This window comes from Rhopilema esculentum, unplaced genomic scaffold, assembly GCF_057945365.1.
Source record: "Rhopilema esculentum isolate cy_ngs unplaced genomic scaffold, ASM5794536v1 HiC_scaffold_31, whole genome shotgun sequence".
Classification (NCBI taxonomy): Eukaryota; Metazoa; Cnidaria; class Scyphozoa; order Rhizostomeae; family Rhizostomatidae; genus Rhopilema; species Rhopilema esculentum.
In genome coordinates, this window is record NW_028300842.1 from 583,105 (window position 1) to 599,813 (window position 16,709).

Consider the following 16,709-nt stretch of genomic DNA (forward strand, 5'->3'; position numbering starts at 1 on the left):
TGAACCATCCAATTTGTCAATATTACAACCAAGTTTCTTTGCCATCCCAATATTTTTAGTTGCACCATCAAAGACAACTGCATGAGCTTTTGAACCAATCTCACTAAGCATTTTAATAGTTTCCTTGATAAGTTGACAAAACATATCACAATTAAGCTTGTTTGTTAAAAAGTATGCAATGGGGGCATACCATGGCTGCTTAAGACCAGAAATCATTATGAATAGGGCATTGGTTGCAATATTATCAGGCTTTAAACAGCCATTATCAACATTGCCCACAAATTTTTGTTTTGTTGGGTCCCATTTGGTTTCCTCTCTTATGCTCATTTCATCAATGATTACCACACAGTCTCCTTGACCCTCTTTAACCTTTTCTCCAATGAAGCTCAAGAATTTTTGCAGAAAGCCTGGCTCACAGTCAACATGGGCAGCCCAGGCACAAATTTGGTCTCTTACCAAGGCATTGGCATTCATGAGGTCATTGATGCAGACACTGGCATATGTTTTCAACTCAAAATAAACATTGAAAAACTGAGACAATAATTGATTGCAGCTCTAGGGCTATAAAAATTCAAAGTGATAGCAAACTCCTTAATTTTGTCTGAATAAGATTATCTAGCATACATTTTGACCTTCATCTTGTGGCCCTGCCGCTTGACATGCCTAGTTTTTACTTTGTTTCCAAGATGAAGCAAATCATTCTGTTGTGCTTTATATAGAGCTAGGACAAATTCCCATGAGATTTTATCCCCATTTGGTGCGCAAAATACTTTCATTTCACTGAAAGCATTGCGTGTTAGTTTAATCATGTGGCAGATGTCAAAGATGATGTAAACTTTTTCATTAGCATTCACTGGATGAGGAAATGAACCTACCAATTTGTCAATATTACAACCAAGTTTCTTTGCCATCCCAATATTTTTAGCTGCGCCATCAAAGACAACTGCATAAACTTTTCAACCAATCTCACTAAGCATTTTAATAGTTTCCTTGACAAGTTGACAAAACATATCACAATTAAGCTTGTTTGTTGAAAAGTATGCAATGGGGGCATACCATGGCTGCTTAAGATCAGAAATCATTATGAATAGGGCATTGGTTGCAATATTATCAGGCTTTAAACAGCCATTATCAACATTGGCCACAAATTTTTGTTTTGTTGGGTCCCATTTGGTTTCCTCTCTTATGCTCATTTCATCAATGATTACCACACAGTCTCCTTGACCCTCTTTAACCTTTTCTCCAATGAAGCACAAGAATTTTTGCAGAAAGCCTGGCTCACAGTCAACATGGGCAGCCCAGGCACAAATTTGGTCTCTTACCAAGGCATTGGCATTCATGAGGTCATTGATGCAGACACTGGCATATGTTTTCAACTCAAAATAAACATTGAAAAACTGAGACAATAATTGATTGCAGCTCTAGGGCTATAAAAATTCAAAGTGATAGCAAACTCCTTAATTTTGTCTGAATAAGATTATCTAGCATACATTTTGACCTTCATCTTGTGGCCCTGCCGCTTGACATGCCTAGTTTTTACTTTGTTTCCAAGATGAAGCACATCATTCTGTTGTGCTTTATATAGAGCTAGGACAAATTCCCATGAGATTTTATCCCCATTTGGTGCGCAAAATACTTTCATTTCACTGAAAGCATTGCGTGTTAGTTTAATCATGTGGCAGATGTCAAAGATGATGTAAACTTTTTCATTAGCATTCACTGGATGAGGAAATGAACCTACCAATTTGTCAATATTACAACCAAGTTTCTTTGCCATCCCAATATTTTTAGCTGCGCCATCAAAGACAACTGCATAAACTTTTCAACCAATCTCACTAAGCATTTTAATAGTTTCCTTGACAAGTTGACAAAACATATCACAATTAAGCTTGTTTGTTGAAAAGTATGCAATGGGGGCATACCATGGCTGCTTAAGATCAGAAATCATTATGAATAGGGCATTGGTTGCAATATTATCAGGCTTTAAACAGCCATTATCAACATTGGCCACAAATTTTTGTTTTGTTGGGTCCCATTTGGTTTCCTCTCTTATGCTCATTTCATCAATGATTACCACACAGTCTCCTTGACCCTCTTTAACCTTTTCTCCAATGAAGCACAAGAATTTTTGCAGAAAGCCTGGCTCACAGTCAACATGGGCAGCCCAGGCACAAATTTGGTCTCTTACCAAGGCATTGGCATTCATGAGGTCATTGATGCAGACACTGGCATATGTTTTCAACTCAAAATAAACATTGAAAAACTGAGACAATAACTGATTGCAGCTCTAGGGCTATAAAAATTCAAAGTGATAGCAAACTCCTTAATTTTGTCTGAATAAGATTATCTAGCATACACTTTGACCTTCATCTTGTGGCCCTGCCACTTGACATGCCTAGTTTTTACTTTGTTTCCAAGATGAAGCACATCGTTCTGTTGTGTTTTATATAGAGCTAGGACAAATTCCCATGAGATTTTATCCCCATTTGGTGCGCAAAATACTTTCATATCACTGAAAGCATTGCGTGTTAGTTTAATCATGTGGCATATGTCAAAGATGATGTAAACTTTTTCAATAGCATTCACTGGATGAGGAAATGAACCATCTAATTTTTCAATATTACAACCAAGTTTCTTTGCCATCCCAATATTTTTAGCTGCACCATCAAAGACAACTGCAGGAACTTTTGAACCAATCTCACTAAGCATTTTAATAGTTTCCTTGATAAGTTGACAAAACATATCACAATTAAGCTTGTTTGTTAAAAAGTATGCAATGGGGGCATACCATGGCTGCTTAAGACCAGAAATCATTATGAATAGGGCATTGGTTGCAATATTATCAGGCTTAAAACAGCCATTATCAACATTGCCCACAAATTTTTGTTTTGTTGGGTCCCATTTGGTTTCCTCTCTTATGCTCATTTCATCAATGATTACCACACAGTCTCCTTGACCCTCTTTAAACTTTTCTCCATTGAAGCTCAAGAATTTTTGCAGAAAGCCTGGCTCACAGTCAACATGGGCAGCCCAGGCACGAATTTGGTCTCTTACCAAGGCATTGGCATTCATGAGGTCATTGATGCAGACACTGGCATATGTTTTCAACTCAAAATAAACATTGAAAAACTGAGACAATAACTGATTGCAGCTCTAGGGCTATAAAAATTCAAAGTGATAGCAAACTCCTTAATTTTGTCTGAATAAGATTATCTAGCATACACTTTGACCTTCATCTTGTGGCCCTGCCACTTGACATGCCTAGTTTTTACTTTGTTTCCAAGATGAAGCACATCGTTCTGTTGTGTTTTATATAGAGCTAGGACAAATTCCCATGAGATTTTATCCCCATTTGGTGCGCAAAATACTTTCATATCACTGAAAGCATTGCGTGTTAGTTTAATCATGTGGCATATGTCAAAGATGATGTAAACTTTTTCAATAGCATTCACTGGATTAGGAAATGAACCATCTAATTTTTCAATATTACAACCAAGTTTCTCTGCCATCCCAATATTTTTAGCTGCACCATCAAAGACAACTGCAGGAACTTTTGAACCAATCTCACTAAGCATTTTAATAGTTTCCTTGATAAGTTGACAAAACATATCACAATTAAGCTTGTTTGTTAAAAAGTATGCAATGGGGGCATACCATGGCTGCTTAAGACCAGAAATCATTATGAATAGGGCATTGGTTGCAATATTATCAGGCTTTAAACAGCCATTATCAACATTGCCCACAAATTTTTGTTTTGTTGGGTCCCATTTGGTTTCCTCTCTTATGCTCATTTCATCAATGATTACCACACAGTCTCCTTGACCCTCTTTAAACTTTTCTCCATTGAAGCTCAAGAATTTTTGCAGAAAGCCTGGCTCACAGTCAACATGGGCAGCCCAGGCACGAATTTGGTCTCTTACCAAGGCATTGGCATTCATCAGGTCATTGATGCAGACACTGGCATATGTTTTCAACTCAAAATAAACATTGAAAAACTGAGACAATAATTGATTGCAGCTCTAGGGCTATAAAAAATCAAAGTGATAGCAAACTCCTTAATTTTGTCTGAATAAGATGATCGACCATACATTTTGTTTTTTCTTCATTTTTGAACAATTTTGTTGCCATGTGACCTAAATTGGAAACCATGGCTTCGGTGCTTTCTTCTGATAAAAGCTTGGCTTGATTCAGCTCAAGCATAAAGCCCTTGGTGGTTTTTTGCTTCCTTAAATTTTTCCTTCTTAAGTTTTGAATTTGTTGGTCTTTCTTTTTCAAACGGTTTTGAAGTTCCGTGTGATCTTGCATCTTAGGGCGTTTTGTGGACTCAATTTATTCTTTTGTGGGAAGATCCTCAGTCACCACTTCATGCTTTGTGGGGTTTCTTCCTTTTTAAATGTTCAGGGAAGTTGAAGATTGATGGGACAGCAATATTTTTTCCCAAGGACTGGGAATAAGGTCAGCTCGAAGAGTATGCAAAGTCAGAATCTGTGAAATGAATTCCACAAAGGTATGAATTCGATGTTGGCACCCATTTGTCACGCTTAACAGCTTTAAGCCATTTCTTAAACAATTCTTATTTGTGAAAAGGAAACCTGTATATAGTGAAATTGTTAGACAAAAGCCAATTCATAAGAAATATTGTTAAATTTGAACCATACTTTATAGTGCCAAACCTAGCTTTGTCTGCCTTTGCAACTAAAGATAAACAGCTTCTAAATTTTCAAAACATGCTGAACCAAATGGTCCCAGGGTCCTTTTCAGCTTTTGCGTTTGGCCTTGTGCAGTGAAGCCATCGAAGCTTGTTTTATCTACAATGGAGTTTGGTATGCGCCCACAATCTGATGGCAGTCTTATGTCTTTCATGGGCTTGATGAAAATTTTCCGTCTTTGGTTCAATGTCTATTTCATTGCCGAGAAAAAGAGAGGTTTACCGTTTAACAAGCCCAAGCAACAGAATATGCTCTGGATCTGCCGCACACACTTCATAAAAGAATTAATGACTCCTCTTCTAAACTCCAAAGAGTTATAGAGTTATTATGCAGTTCTATACATTTGAGGTCCACATATCACATCTTCGTCACAATTAGCTTTTGAAACACTGCAGGAACAAAGAAGTTAAGAAATAGAAAGATAAAAAACAGCCAAGTTTCGTGCATCAGAAAGGAATCTTACTCTAACAACAAATTAACAAAATACAATTTACGGACAACAGCTGATCTATATAACTTTAGTCCTTCTCTCCACAGTCAAGTTTTTTCTTGTTTCATCATTTGATTTAACGCCAGCATAAATGCCATCAATTTCGTTTCGAAGGTCCAAGAATCACGTCTGCGTCATAATTATTGCTTGAAACGATCTTTGATCTAGATGAAGAACAAAAAGATTAATGAAGATGTTATTTCGTGGTTAATGAAAGCACGTTTCAAAGAAATCGATATACAGCCAATCCATATTCTTTTAAGCAGAAAACTACGCAAGAGGTAAAAAATTCAGAGAAACACGTTCGTGGCGGGTCTAGCGACTCCTTTCAGCAACCGGTTTTTAGTGTAATTTCACCCAAATAAGCAGAAAGTCATTTAAAATGGTTTCTAGAATGATTAATGTACAATTCCGAAAATGATGCAGGCACAATCTACGGTAACAATCCAGCTTCCTTTCAGTACAAAACCAAGAAAAGAGGTGGGAATTCGCCGTTCGCGGCGGGGGTCTAGCAGTAAGCGGCCGGTTTTTAGTGTAATTTCATCAAATTAAGCATAAATTCATTTGAAATTGTTCTTGTTAAGCGAGCAATACAGCAAATCCATTTTCCTTGAAGGATCATTGTTGTATAAGAATCATCAAAGTATGTTGATTCATAAAAAAATTAACGATTTCTGACCTAAACTCCACAGAATCATAAGGTTATTACGCAGCTCTATTCATTTGAGGTCCACGTGCAGCAACAAAGCACTCAAGAAGTTGAAAGATAGAAAACAGCAAAAGTTTGGTGCATTAGAAAGGAATCTTACTCCGACAATAAATAAACAAAATACAATTTACAGATAGCAATAATTCTTTATAGATTTAGTCTTTTTATCCAGTGTCAAGTTTTTTCTTGTCTTATTGTGCGACTTAACACCAGCATGAATGCCATAAATTTCGGTTCCAAGGTCTGAGAATCACATTTGCGTAATAATTATTGCTTGAAACGGTCTTTGATCTAGATGAAGAACAGTAACAATTATGAAGATGTTTTTCCTTTGTCAAAGCAAATAGGAAAATCGATATATAGTCGTAATGATTTGAAAAAATTTCAGAAATAAAGGTTCGCGGCGAGTCTAGCCACCCCTATTAGTGACCTGTTTTTAGTGTAATTTCATCAAATTAATCATTAAATCATTTGAAATTGTTGTTGTTAAGAGAGCAATGCAGCAAATAAATTTTCCTTTAAGCACAAAACTACGAAGGTGGTAAAACATTAAGAGAAACACATTCACGTTGGATCTAGCGACCGTTTCTTAGTGACAGGTTTTTAGTGGAATTTTATCCAAATAAGCAAAAATCATTTGAAATTTTTTCTAGAATGTTTCATCTACAATTCCTAAAATGTTGTCAAAGCTAGAATTAATTTTAACTCAAGGGGTAGGCAAATCATATTTGTCTCGATGGGAAAATCACAGAAAAAAGTGAAATTTTAATCAAAAATACTCACTTGTTGTACCAAGACGTCAGCGAATCCCATCGTTCATCTGGAAAGAAGCAAAGAAGCTGATTAGGGAAAATTGCTGCAAAGGATTCTTGTCAAGCATGGAAAAGTTGGGGGCTGGCATTACATAATTAGCATTACAACGGATTTCCTATGAAAATCAAATTTTCTTGCATCAAGAATAAATAGCAGGAAAAATCTACCACAATTCTTCATACTTTGATAATAGAGCCAATCCAGTTAGCCATTTAGCACAAAACTATGAGAAGAGGTAAAAATTCGCCGTTCGCGGTAGGGGTCTAGCAGCAAGCGACCGGTTTTTAAGGGCCGGTTTTTAGTGTAACTCATCCAATGAGCATAAAATCATGTCAAATAATAAATTTCGAAAACACGTAAGAACAACAATGCTTACTTGTATTCGCATGCCATCAATTCTGATGCCAGTGAAGAAGGGGAACAGCCAGCGGCCATTGCAAAACCAAATATCAGGCAGCAGCGTGTGTACCGTACATAGCTACTAAAACGAAAAGAAGATCGTCAAAAGCACAAATTACATGACTCTTGCAAACGAAATAAGAAACGGGGTTCAATCGTCAATCAATAAAAAATCAGTTGATAAAAAAAGCTAAGGAGACCCACCTGAGATCAAGAGCACCCACTACTGACTGTAGCTGTAGCACAGAACAGAACTGTCTTCAAGGAGCACGTTTTTTGGCTTTATGAACCCCCTCCCTTTAAAAAGAATCTGATCACACATTCAGTGGGGGACTGGGATAAAACTTTGCTATTTTATTCCAATAACCCTGACGCACATTTCCAGAAAGGGCAAACATGCAAGTTTTGGAAAGTTATGTAGGGAAATGTCAAATCCTGCGCCATCAGCCTTTTTTCTGTTATCATGGTTGAATTCTGGGATTTGACAGACGTGTTTTGCTGAGTTTATTCTGTTTTTTTATGAGAAAACTATTGCAAAGAGTTTAATGTTGCACGGGGGTTGTAGCTGGAAGAAGCAGAATGTTAATACCCACAGGGCTTCTAATTACAACTTTCACAAGTTGTCTTCTTCCACAATTTCATCATCGGTACTGTCATCATCTTTGTGCGCATTAGACGTTGGGGTTTCTTTGATGTCTGGGTTGAAGTTAGATTCATTCGCTGTTGAGGCTAGGGTCTTCATGGCCTTGAGAATCTCCTCACTGAAAGTTATACATGCCGTTTCTCTTCCACCTGACAAGCATTCAGTGTGGAAGGAGTGCCCACATTTCTGGAACAATATGATCCTGTATCGTGCATTCTCAATACACACCTTGAGCTTGTAAATGAGCTGATTTTGCATTAATCGTTTAAATTATTTGAATTGAAAAACTTGAGTGACGGATTTTTGAAATGGCTTAGGTTTATGTGTTTTCTCATTACCTTTTTACTGAATTTTGGAACAACTTCATTCGACCTTCCAATTTCGTAAAACATTGATATTATTTTAAAATCTGCTATTTTCTAAGATTTTTATACTGTTCACCGACTTTCTAGGATTACCCTTTAATTATAGAAACTTCGATCACAAACAATTGCTGTGTTTGCATGAAGCAGCATGGAGGCGATTTGGGAGTTTTTTGGTGTGGATCAAGCTGGCTTCTTATTTGCAAGTTGTGTGCATGGACGACCTTCTTGCGATCATGTTGCAACAATTGAATGAGTACTTGAAAATTAGCAGCTAATGGTGAAGCACAAAGCTATACAGATGCAACACTCTAGATGTTATGTTTGCAAGGCAGTCTTAGAGCACATGAATCATCCATTTAAGGAGTTTAGTCCCTTTAATAAAAAATTTCTTCATTTTTTGGGAAAATAACTTCATTTTTGCAGTGAAGAAAGTCTTAATTGCCAAAATCATAATTTCAACAAAATTTCAATTAAATATGGAAATGAATCAAAATGGCAGCAAAAACAATAGACAAAAAGCGTTCATTACTTCTGGCAACTGTTTCCAACAAGTATAAGAATAAGAAGGCTGATTTCTATATAATTATACTGAGATGCTCTAGTATGTGCATGAGGTATTCAAAACCTATAGTCCAGAAGACAAAGGAAGAGCATTACCACTCGAAGAGGGACTTTACCAGACTAACTTTATGGGCACCGACACAAAGATTCTTTGCCTTTTGGGCAGAGATCATGCTGAGGATTGTTGGTATTTGAGGAAATATGGTACAAACCAGCTAAAGCGTCATTACTATCAAGGTTGCCTTTACTTTTTCTAATAGCATGTCCATAATAGTTCTGCATTTTGTCTATTAGTTTCTCTGTTAATCTTCGGCTCCCTCCAATAATTTACCATCACCTTACTTTTTTTTCCATAACTAGCTTTCAGCTTGCAAAGTCGTGAGCCCAACTTTTTTTGTACATGTCCTACACATTATTTTTTTTCAATTGAGATGTGCTCACCATATGGTTTTGCGTTTGAAACACAGCTAAAAGTAGAGGAGTCTCCATCTCCAATATAAGCAATAAACCTTAACCCATATCTCTCCTCTGACCGTTTGAAAATGTCTAATACTCCAGCCACTTCCAGTTGCCCTGATGAACCTGAGTGATCCTTTGTACAAGAAGATGCATGCTAGATTTTTCAATTCATGTACTCTTCGGATGCCTTGTCCAAATTACCTTCTGCATCACAACCTTTACATTTTTTTTATTTCACTTCATAGTCAAGCACCTTTCCTGATCAAATAGAAATTGCTGACACAATCCCATTTAGAGAAAAATGTTCTGGTTTCTGCCAAGATCCATTAAAACTTGCTGCTATGCCATCCTTCCTTCATCTTGACCTCTTCAGCAGCCTGCTTCATACTTTTGGATGCAACATCTACAAATGCTCTATGCAGTTGACTTACATACAATGCTGTTGTAACTTTTCTATGTCATAGGTTTAGCCATCTTCATGATGGTTGCAAAATCAACAAGACCTTTGTACCCTACACCAATTTCTCGAAAAGCCATTATTGTTCAAACATTTACCTCCATGTTGTTCCTGGACTTGCCATCAATTTTTGCATAGCTTGAAGTGTTGAACTTTTGACTCCAACAGCATTTAGGACAGTCAAGAACGAGGCATTTGCTGAAACCAAACATTTTATGAAGTGCTTTGCACAACTACAACCCAGGTTCTTTGCAACTCAAGCAACAAAGAACATGTCAAAAAGTTTCAGCAAGTCAAACATAAAAAACCTTCCAAACTGTGGCTTTTTTCCTCTGATTGAGCTTCAATCATTGGCCCAAGCTTCTTTCCTGGTGAAGATTGGGTTCCAGTTTCATTTCTACTTACTGGAGTTTGTTGGTCGCTCTTTTGTGGCCTAACTTCGTCATGGTCGCTTCCACTGGATACTTCACCTGTGCTCTCTGATACCAAACGCTGTATTTTAGCAGCAGATACTTCTCTAGTATTTTTTCCTTTCCTTTTCTTTTTTCTAGTTCTGTTTCGTGGATTTCCCATAGTTTTTAAAGATTTCGTTGTAAAATAATCGAGAGATGTTATGATAAGGTGAGCAATAAAAGGAGCGTAACGAACAGGAGAGTCACTTCATCTAAGACCCCTGAACCTCCCTTTAATGCAATCTCTCACTCAAAGCATCCAATTTAATTACAGTTTTAAGGCTAGCGTGGAGAGACCATTTTTGGGGGCCGGTAAGAATCAATATTGTGTTACTAGGGGCGTTTGTAAGGAAACATTTCTGAGTCGCTCATAATAAATCATGTATTAGGCAGAAATATTCCAAAATTTTTAGCAAAATGCTACATTTTTTAAAAGAGAAAGGTTTAATTGTTAGAAAAACGGGAAAATTTTTTTCCAAAAAATCTCACAATAGGGACCAAGCCCTTAGGAGCAAGTGTCAAATTTAAATGGCTCACTGCAAGCAGTTTATGATGACAGTGCAATACTTCTTCTTGCCTTTCATACTGACATCTCTTCATCTTGCTTGACACCGTTTGGTGAAACCATCATGTGGGCAGATGATAATAAGCATTTAATAACAATGAAAGTTATCAAGTCTTTCTCATGTAAGTTATTGTTGTAACCAATGATATTTCCTCTCTAGCTGACAAATTTTTGCAGGTACATTTGTTAAATGAGGCAGTGATTGCTCATTGATTAATGCATTATCTTGGTAAGAATATTTCTCTTGTGCCTAGAATTATGACTTTTTAACTGATTGACCGACATTGGTAATCTAAAATGTCTAAAAACCACCAGAGCTATTGACAATGACAGGTAGACACTACTGTCTGGACAAAGAAGACAGGATGAGAATTGAAAAACTGGCTAGCAATTAGAATTTAGTTTGTCATTTAGTTTTAGAAATAAGGAGCGAAATGACCACCTTGATATCACTAATCAAAGAGACAGTAGGCCAAACGAATAGAAGGATGTGTAGTGAAAGTCAGTTGACTGCTGCTGATGTTATACCCTCAGCGGTAGCAAATGGGAATCAGTTTCCCAGCTTTTCAAACGGCAATCAGTTTGCCATACCTTCATTTGGAGATCAGTTCTCTGATTTACAAAACTTAACTACGGAAATGGAGATGGGTGTACCTTCAGCACCTAATCCTTCATCACAGACTGCCTTGAGAAGTTTTTCAACAAACTCGACAGAGGGAACTTTTATTCCTACTTACAGCAATGCAGAGTTTGCGCTTTTGCATGTCTTACAGTCAGGACCTGAACAGCATTCAGTTAAATTACAGTTTGTTGAGGATGAGTCTTTGGGTCCAAGCATTTCAACAGTTTGTGCTAAGTATGTTGAAGACCACTGTAGGTAATGTATCATCGCCTCAAAGCTTGTAAAATCCCGATCTTTGGGCTCAGTTGCCTAAAGGTCAGAAGGAGCACGATAAACGACTCCAATCCGCCCAAGGTTTGCTGGCCAAGGGCTTAACAGGGGTTATCAAAATGAAAGAAACTCTCCTCCAATTCAACACCAATCAGGATAAGTTCCCTAGCTTGTTCAAGGAGCTGAATGAAAAACGTGTTGCCTGTGTTGCTATTCTGGGCAATGCTTACCTTGAAACATCATTTCGGCAAAGAGACATGTTGAAATCGGCATTAAACCCAGGATTTCACTCTCTTTGCAGCAGAAAAACCCCCATAACGAATTCCTTAACCAATTCAGTTTGGTGATGCTGAACGTAACTGCATAAAATTCAAATCTTACTTTGCAAAGGGGCTACCATTCCCATTTATCCAAACACATCTAAATTTTTATCCAATATTTTTACGAGACCTAAGAAGTCTAGAGGATTGCATACTATCATCAATTTAAAAAGAATGAACAGACATGTAAAAAAGTTCATTTCAAGATGGAACATATTCCCACCTTATTACCCCTGCTGAAATGAAACGCATTCATGGCCTCAATTGATTTACAAGATGCATGTTTTTCTTTACCTATTGCAAAACGATGTCACAAATACCTATGTTTTATGTGGCAATCCTCTTTTACTAAAGTATTCAATAGAGAAAACTTCTCTCCAGTGATAGTTGAGTCCTTTCAGTCAGCTTCAACATAATCAGTTATGCAATGGGCCTGTTGCATGGAGCAGCACAAAAACGGGAGATACCATTACCATATGTCAGTGCTCCTGGACAAAGCGCAAAGGAGGATCAGAGTTAAGCAGCATATCCAACAGCGATATGGTATTGTTGTGAATTTTTCTGACCATGCAGGCTATCATTCAGCTTTCACATGCATGATGAAGGAAGATGTGGCTGTTCTAAAAAGTCCAAATCACCCTGCTGTTTTAATTCAACCCAGAACTGCTGATACCACAAGGGCAAGGGCAGGGAAGGGCCGTAAAAGTATCAAAAGGGCTAAACGCCTTTCCAATAGTGAAGTCGCAAAAATTGTTTTGCGAAATAAAATATGTGCTTGAATTGATGTCTTTTCAAGCTTCCAAAAATTACAACTTAATATGCTCGCAAATCGTTTCGTTTCATAGCAGCAAAAATTTACAATGTTTTGTGTTGAGGATAAAAAAGTTATATTTTTGAATGACTTCAGGTCGTCTACAGTTATACTGCAATGGCATGACATGTTGTTATTGTTGGAAGGCCATGTTGTCCGTTTTGCTGCACCAAAACAACGTACAACCAGGACATTGAATTTTGCAGAGACACGCCAATCTTTGCAACAGCAAAAGCCCCAATATCTTTTGTCAAGGGTTCCATCATAAAAGACCAAGAAACGGAGATGATGAATGTTCGATGGCGTATTTTCTCTTTTAGGCATCATGAGATATAATGCCAAAAAACTGTTCCTTCCTGTGGACATTGTTTTGCAACAATGCTCCTTTATTGACAGCATTGATTATCACATAACTATCCTTCGCAGTTTGGTGCTCTGTAAATCAACTTTGCAAACAATGACGACTCAGAACGATCAACACAAGGGTCTACACTTTATTTTGTTCAGAATACTCCATATTCTATGAAGCATTTTCCTAGTAAAGGTAACCAAAATTCGTGGAATGTTTCCCTATGTACGTTGCTATGTACTTTACTATGTACTTTAGAAGAAATACCTACCAACAAGCACAACAAAATTGCAGGTGGCAAAAGGACTGCAAGACATCGAAGAAAAATGACTGGAGTAAAAGTAAATCACAGTAAAAAGAATCCTTTAGCTGTGAATCTCCTTGTTGCCAAAGTCAAACTGCGAAGGGCAAAAAAAAGGAAAATCAGAGTTAAGCAGCATATCCAACAGCAATATGGTATTGTTGTGAATTTTTCTGACCATGCAGGCTATCATTCGGCTTTCACATGTACGATGAAGGAAGATGTGGCTGTTCTAAAAAGTCCAAATCACCCTGCTGTTCCAATTCAACCCAGAACTGCTGATACCACAAGGGCAAGGGGAGGGAAGGGCCGTAAAAGTATCAAAAGGGCTAAATGACTTTCCAATAGCGAAGTTGCAAAAGTTGTTTTGCGAAATAAAATCCGTGCTCGAATTGATCTTCTGGCCCTTGCAAAACGTTAGTTGTTGGATGAAGTTGGGTGGCATAAAGAGCCAAAGTAATGCATATAACCTGCTCTAGTTGAAAAAATTGCGTTTTTTTTGTTTTTAGTTTCTTTTGATAATCAATACCCTGTTACTCTTCTTTTATATAATATAAAATGGAGAATTAATATTTATGTGTTTTGAAAAAAGTCCTATTACACAACAGCTTTAAAGTGAGTTGGAAATTTTAAGGCTATTAATCAATTTAAGATCTCATGCTCGGAAGACAAAGGGAAGCAGTGCCGCCCATGTTGCAGCCCTTGAAGGGGATCTCTTTATCAAAAACTGCAAACAAATTGCGGTGAATGTATCAAATGTACCTGACAATGAGCTTAGATTCCAATTCAGAGAATTCTTGAGACGTCTGCAAAGCTTTGTTTTACCACTCAATATAAATGATTTATGCAGCAAAGATATAAAGTTTTTCTTAACAGCAAGAACAAGATGTTCAAACATATTGAAATTATTATTCATGCCGTCTGTGTTGCTGCAGCAAGCATATCTTTTGAGTCAGTTATTGAGTCGATGGTTTCCATATATGGAGTCCATAAAACAAGCATCGGCCAATCTCAGAGGAGCGGGCGGAGATGGAAATGATGGTTGCTGTCAATGGCCCAAATGTTGAAAATGCTGAAAGTGTCATTATTGATAGCATGAAACAATATTGAAAGGAATCATGCAAGAGCCATAAAACAGACTGGCATTTCGTTTGTGGCGCCGATAAAATAAAGGACTCAATTTCATCAAAAGTTTTGGCACGAATGAAAAATTCAAAGCCAAAATTGCCTTTTATGTCATAAACTTAACTTGATTCAAACTTTGTAATAACACATTTCTCGATGAAACGATCATTATTCTAAAGTCCTACAGTTCTGTTAAAGTTAACTGAACAATAAAAGTGATTGAAATGAAATTATATGTCTTATTGCTACCATTTTTCTGTAACAACCATTATAAATGGTTAAAAAAATATCTTTTTTAAAACTCATGCTATTGCATAAAACCATCACCAAATTTTACTTAATACCTCTCACTCTGAAGAAATTCAATTCCTGCAAATTACACAAAAACAGAATTTTGCAGGCACATTTTGCAGCAAAATCTTTGCTCGCATGCACAAAAATGTTTTAGGGAGACCTGCCAGTGATGACTTTTATTTAAGGCCATATTCTGTCACGAGGGTTCATCTTGCTGCTCAAGTTTTGAATGATACAGTTGTAGTCTGCTTGGATAAGCAAAGTTCTGTTCAATGATGGACAAATTCTTTGATTGTCTAAATGTCAGAAACAACACTGATCATGTCCTAAAGAGAAAACTCTTTTTACAGCCATATTCTGATGTTTTGGATCCAAGATCCATCTGGTTGGATCAATTCCTTCAATATTTTTCCAGTGGAAAGATTCTATCAGAAATTTCTCAGAAAATGCAAGGAGCAGTATATTCATCTCTTGGCAAAAGTATAAAGTCTTCGAACAAGTGTCCTTCCCTTCAAAGAAGTTAGCCAATTTTTCCTACAGAATGGTGTTCCTTATGTGTTATCTAACCGTTTTTGCCAAGATGATCTTGAAAACTACTTTGGCAGACAGGGTGAAGTTGGAAGTCGCAAAGACAACCCTTCAGTTAGAGGTATTGGTTACAATGACAACACCATCAGGTCTCAATTTTCTGTTCGTCCAATTGCTTGAAATGCCAACCTCCAGGTTAGAAAATACGTAAATAATACAGAGCCATTGCCAAAAAGAAGCAAAAAGAAGTAACCACTAATAATATTGCAGAACATTTATATTTACAACTTTATTGTATACAGTACACACTAATCTTATTTTACTACAAAATTATATCTAGCAACTTTTTATTTGACCAATTAAGCATCTAGAACTACAGTGCAGGCCTCAGAATATTAGCATGGTTATTGAGTGTTGGTGAAACCTTCTTATAGCATTGGCAACAATACACAAAAAGCAAATTGCATTTGCCTTTGGAAAATTTCCAAAAACTTCTTTACAATTATTTTATGTTAGTGTACTCAGGACCCAAACTGTAGATTGCGTAGTATTTTGTGTTATAAAATAATCATGAATGAAATATTACATGAAGTTATTAATTAAATTTATTAACCATATCTGAACAACATGAGAGAGTTATCCTCATCAAAACAAAAATGATGGGTTTCTAAAAACAATTAAAACTTTTAATTTGATTACGTAGTTGTCAAATTGTCTAAACAATTGAATGTCAGTATGATTCTTTAGCGTGTGCTCATTATTTTAATTTTGCTGTGATGCAAACTACATGATGGTTATCAAGAAAATTATTATAAAAATTTTCAGATGCACTCAAGTAATTGTTGCTACTGTATAATATCTTGCACATCTGGTACACTATCTTTGCTGAAAGAATTACAACTTTAAATTGTGAATAATAAGTAAACACCATAACTGCCTTAGCATACAAACTATAAAATATTATTAAATATTTATGTTGCATTTAGTACTTTATTCAAAATAACAAGACTTTGAGCATGTAGTTTTGACTTGATCATGAGTACGTGCTTGAAACATCTTGTTTTAACTATCAAACTAATTTATTTCATTCTGATACTCACTTTATTTGCTTACTTTATTATCGTTATAAAATGTTACTGTTTTTTTAAATTAAAGTTGCGTTTTCATATAATCATGAAACAGGGTTCAAAAATATGATTACCAATTTTTTGTCTGATACAAAATTTAAAGTCTACAGTTCTCAATATGGGCACTCTTATTGACTATTTTAAACCTGTTGTGTCATATTTATTCTAAGTTCCCCCTATATAACAGAATCTGTGAATGTGAAGTTATATGTTTCAGCACCAAACTCTAGGATCATATAAATAGAGAAAATCCATGTGAATGGGTTTGTTACAAGTTTTCATCGCGGCTCAAAACCTGACAGTCAGTCTGATTGTACTGACTGTAAATTCAAATGACTGC